This window comes from Salmo salar, chromosome ssa09, assembly GCF_905237065.1.
Source record: "Salmo salar chromosome ssa09, Ssal_v3.1, whole genome shotgun sequence".
In the NCBI taxonomy this organism is placed as follows: domain Eukaryota; kingdom Metazoa; phylum Chordata; class Actinopteri; order Salmoniformes; family Salmonidae; genus Salmo; species Salmo salar.
Window position 1 is genome coordinate 13,854,536 of NC_059450.1, and position 6,000 is coordinate 13,860,535.

Sequence of the window (6,000 nt, forward strand, 5' to 3'; positions counted from 1 at the left end):
GCAAAAAATAAAAAAATTCAAGATATTTTAACAACAAAAAAAAGCAGTGGATTTGTCTCCATGCTCCCCCATTCAGGATATATAATTCTCATAGTCATGGTACGCTTTGTGCAAGAGCTCTTGAAGATTGAAAGTGTCAGAAGGTGGGTGTAGCTGGTGCATGAAGTCAGGCGCAGGAGAGCAAAATGAGTGAGCAACGTACTTTACTCCAAATAAAGGCACAAGGTATCAATACACTTGACCAACAATAAACGGTAATCAATTACCCACGGGTGAAAACAGCACCCGTCGAAAACCAGCCATAACGTACCGAATGAACATAGAAACAATCACGCACAAAAACATGGGGGAAACAGAGGGTTACATACATGAACATGTAATTGGGGAATGAAACCAGGTGTGTAGAAAACAAAGACAAAACAAATGGAAAATGAAAGGTGGATCAACGATGGCTAGAAGACCGGTGACGTCGACCGCCGAACGCCGCCCGAACAAGGAGAGGGACCGACTTCGGCGGAAGTTGTGACAGTACCCCCCTTGACGCGCGGCTCCAGCAGCGCGCAGGCCTTGGGGACGAATTTGACACAAAAAGCTGTGGAATTTTGTCCATCCTCCCCTAATTCAGAATATATAATTTGCATAGTCATGGCACGCTTTGTGTAAGAGCTATTGAAAATTGAAAGCCCCCAATAACAAAAATTATTCCAATAAACTAAAGCCATGGATTTTTGTCCATCCTCCCCTGATTCAGAAAACATAATTTGCATAGTCATGGAATGCTTTATGTAAGAGCTATTAAAGACTAGATCAAAACAACAAAAAATATTACGACATTTCACCCAAAAAAAAACATGGACTTGGTGATTGAGCTGTTGAAGATTGAAAGCGAAACAAATACAAAATACAGTTGAATAACTAAAACCTGTGGATTTTTGCTACATCGAAAATCTTTTCACAGCTATTTTTCAATCTGTATAGCACAGCTGTCAATTCTTTGGTCCTTAAATGAAACTAGTATACATTCTTATTTATCACAATTTTCTTTAACCAGTTTTGGTCTTTAATGCAGGGCCGACAGACAAGTTCCTTACTTTCTCCCCCTTCCCCTTGCCTCTTCCATTTTTGTGGTAATGCTGCAATTAATTGGTTGTAATTTTGGATAGAGCAGACATTTCCATATATTAGCTACATGTGTGACATAACTCCAACACTCCTTTTTATAATATACAAAGATTATACCATTATAAAACATTTTTTGTTGAATTATTATATTTGAGTTTAACCATAATATTTGTAATAATATTTGTTCTGTCTTTTCTGGTGGATTAAACTGAAATTGCAACCAACTTTCTATGGCTTGTTTAAAAAATTGCAATATTTTGGAGATTATTTCATTTTCAAATAAACTAAATGTTAGAGGTTGTAATCTGAATAAAGGGGAAAAGGCCATTCTTGAACATGGGATCAGCCATTCTTAATAATCTGCTATAGAACCAATTCGGATTTAAGTATAGCTTTTCTTGACTGAAGCCTTTAGTGAGAGGTCTAATGCTTTAATATTTAATAATATCTGTCCTCCGAATTCATAATCATTATATAAATAGGCCTGATTAATTTTGTCTGGCTTGCCATTCCAAATAAAATGGAATATTTTTTGCTCATATCTTTAAAAAAACAAGTCGTTAGGTGTAGGCAGGGCCTTAAGCAAAACAAGAGGTTAGCAAAATGATCTAGATCCTCTATGAGGCTATGGAGGGATCCAAATTGTGGATTTAGAAGAAACTGGAATCATCAACGTACAGTGACACCTTTGTTTTTAAGCCCTGGATTTCTAGCCCCTTGATTTTAACAGCAAACATGTCAATGGCCTTAATAATAAATAGGTGTGCCGATAGTTGACAACCTTGTTTTACTCCTCTTGACAGTTTAATACTTTCTGAGAAGTAGACATTATTTAATATTTTACACCTAGGGTTACTATACATAACTTTAACCCATTGTATAAGAGATTCTCCAATATTGACATATTTCAGGCATTTATATATAAATTCCAGTCGCACTTTATCAAAGTCAGCTTTGAATACCAGGCCTGGTTTCCCCGATTTTTCATAGGGTTCTATTGTTTCCAGTACTTGTCTTATATTATCTCCAATGTATCGTCCATGTAAAAAACCTGTCTGATTACGATTCAAAATATCCAACAATACCTTTTTAATTCTATGCGCTATGCATTTTGCTAGATTTTTTTTTGTCACAACACTGAAGTGTAAGGGACCTCCGTTTTTTTTTAAATGGACTGGATCTTTATATTTAGCACCTGGGTTTTGTTTCAGTAATTGTAAAATCAGACCTTCTTCTTGCGTATCTGATAATCTACAACTTTTATAGGAGTGGTTAAAACATGCTATAGTAATAACGGTCCTCTGAGTACATCAAAAAAGGTTTGATATACCTCAACTGGTATGCCATCCAGCCCTCGAGTTTTCCCAGAATATTCAATCTACACACAATACCCAATAATGACAAAGCAAAAACAGGTTTTTAGAAATTGTTGCAAATGTATTAAAAATAAAACACAGAAATACCTTATTTACTTAAATATCACATTTACATAAGTATTCAGAACCTTTACTCAGTACTTTGTTGAAGCATATTTGGCAGTGATTACAGCCTTGAGTGGGGAGTTTCTCCCATTCTTCTCTGCAGATCCTCTCAAGCTCTGTCAGGTTGGATGGGGAGCGTCGTTATTTTCAGGTCTCTGCAGAGATGTTTGATGGGTTCAAGTCCGAGCTCTGGCTCGGCCACTCGAGGACATGAAGAGACCTGTCCCGAAGCCACTCATGCGTTGTCTTGGCTGTGTGCTTAGGGTTGTTGTCCTGTTGGAAGGTGAACCTTCGCCCTAGTCTGAGGTTCTGAATGCTCTGGAGCAGGTTTTCATCAAGGATCTCTCTGTACTTTGCTCCGTTCACCTTTTCCTCAATCCTGACTAGTCTCCCAGTCCCTGCCATTGAAAAACATCCCCACAGCATGATGCTGCCAACACCATGCTTCACCTTAGGGATGGTGCCAGGTTTCCTCCAGACGTGACTCTTGGCATTCAGGCCAAAGAGTTCAAACTTGGTTTCATCAGATCAGATAGATAAACTTTTTTCTCATGGTCTTTGAGTCCTTTAGGTGCCATTTTTGCAAACTCCAAGCGGGCTGTCATGTGCCTTCTACTGAGGAGTGGCTTCCGTCTGGTCACTCTACCATTAAGGCCTGATTGGTAAAGTGCTGCAAAGATGGTTGTCCTTCTAGAAGGTTCTCCCATCTCCACAGAGGAACTCTAGAGCTCTGTCATAGTGACCATCGGGTACTTGGTCATCTCCCTGACCAAGGCCCTTCTCTCCGACTGCTCGGTTTGGCCGGATGGCCAGCTCTAGGAAGAGTCTTGGTGGTTCCAAACTTATTCCATGTAAGAATGAAGGCCACTGCGTTCTTGGGGACCTTCAATGCTGCAGAAATGTTTTGGTACCCTTCCCTAGATCTGTTTCTCGACACAATCCTGTCTCGGAACTCTACAGACAATTGCTTTGACCTCATCGCTTGGTTTTTGCTCTGACATGCACTGTCAACTGTATATAGACCTTATATAGACAGGTGTGTGCCTTTCCAAATCATGTCCATTCAATATAATTTACCACAGGTGAATTCCAATCAATTTATAGAAACATCTCAAGGATGATGAATGGAAACAGGATGCACCTGAGCTCAATTTCAGCATCTCCAATCCAAAATGAAATCTAGAATCGGCTTCCTATTTCGCAACAAAGCCTCCTTCACTCATGCTGCCAAACATACTCTCGTAAAACTGACTATCCTACCGATCCTTGACTTCGGCGATGTCATTTACAAAATAGCACCCAACACTCTACTCAGCAAACTGGATGTAGTCTATCACAGTGCCATCCGTTTTATCACCAAAGCCCCATATACTACACACCACTGCGACCTGTATGCTCTCGTTGGCTGGCCCTCACTACATATCCGTCGCCAAACCCACTGGCTTCAGGTCATCTATAAGTCTTTGCTAGGTAAAGCCCCACCTTATCTCAGCTCACTGGTCACCATAGCAACACCCACCCGTAGCACGTGCTCCAGCAGATATATTTCACTGGTCACCCCCAAAGCCTAAACTTCCTTTGGCCGCCTTTCCTTCCATTTCTCTGCTGCCAATGACTGGAACGAATTGCAAAAATCTCTGAAGCTGGAGTCTTATATCTCCCTCTCTAACTTTAAGCATCAGCTGTCAAAGCACGTTACTGATCACTGTACCTGTACACAGCCAATCTGTCAATAGCACACCCAACTACCTCATCCCCATATTATTACTTACCCTCTTGCACCCCAGTATCTCTACTTGCACATAATCATCTGCACATCTATCATTCCAGTATTAATACTAAATTGTAATTATTTTCACCTCTATGGCCTATTTCTTACCTACCTCTCTACTCTTCTACATTTGCACACACTGTACATAGATTTTTCTATTTTTCTTTTCTTTTGTGTTATTGACTGTACATTTGTTTATGTGTAACTCTGTGTTGTTGTTTTTGTCGCATTGCTTCAATTTATCTTGGCCAGTTGTAAAAATGAGAACTTGTTCTCAACTGGCCTACCTGGTTAAATAAAGGTGAAATAAAAAAATAATTAAAAAAATCGAGTCTCATAGCAAAGGGTCTGAGTACTTATTTCTGTTTTTTATTTTTAATAAATTTGCAAACATTTATAAAAAGCTGTTTTCGCTTTGTCATTATATGGTATTGTCTGTAGATGGCTGAGGATGTATTTTTTTAATCCATTTTAGAATAAGGCTGTAACATAACAAAAAAAGTCAAGGGGTCTGAATACTTCTGAAGGCACTAGCAATAGGCTATAATACAGAGACCTACATATATCACACACACCCAACTCTCTTATACCTTCCCAGTCATTGCAGGTATCTAACAGTATGTTACAACACAATACAATGCAACAGAGCAACAAACAATATATCCAGAGTTAAATATGCAAAATGTACTGCATTTCAACTGATTTGCGACTCTTTAATGGCCACAAAATGATCAGCGATAAGTGAATTGTTGTGCTTAACGTTTGCTTAAAATGTTTGAAAAATGATCTGTTTAGATTTCTGTGCTTAGACTTGTGAAAATGTACCACATAATTGAGGAAATTGCTCCAAATTCATAAAACAAAACAGTAATATGTTTATCTTTTAATCATGTTTATTTCCTTCCTTATTTCCTTTCCTTCCTATCTTATGAAAACTGCACTTCAATTGAAAAGTTCTCCATTGTGGCACATGTATTTGTGTAAATATAACCTATAGGTCTCATATGAAAAAAACGATTCTGATTGGGCTCCTGAGTAGAATGGATCACCCTTTTTAATTTAACACAATGTACAGGAAATTGTGTACGGTGCCAAAGGCCTATGTATGTCCAATATCAAAAACATACTGCATTAAAGCTGATCCCCCACAAAAGATATTGCAGTCAGAGTGTAGTTTAACTGCAGTATGCTGCAAATACTGCATCCAAAATAACACTGTTTTTTTTTACTACAGTAATTTTGCAGTGTAACTGCAGTTAGAGTGCAGTAAGCTGCAGTTATTCTGCAATTACTGCATCCAAAATACCACAGTTGACTGCAGTTACTACACTTTTACTGCAGTTTCAAAACTTCAATCTTTTTTTGTGAAATAATAAATTATAAGAGTAGGCCTACACACAACAAAACATTGTTGACCATTTAGGCTTGAAAAGAAGAATAAAAATCACAAAATATCTTATAGAAATACTTTAAATTATTATTTGTATGATAACGTTTACAAAATGTATTATGATAATTGTGCAAATGTTCCATCATTTTTTACCTAATTATCAATTTACAAAGCATACAGGACGGGACTCTTATTCTGAAGTAGCCTATTCCAAAAAATCCGTGACCCGAAAGTGT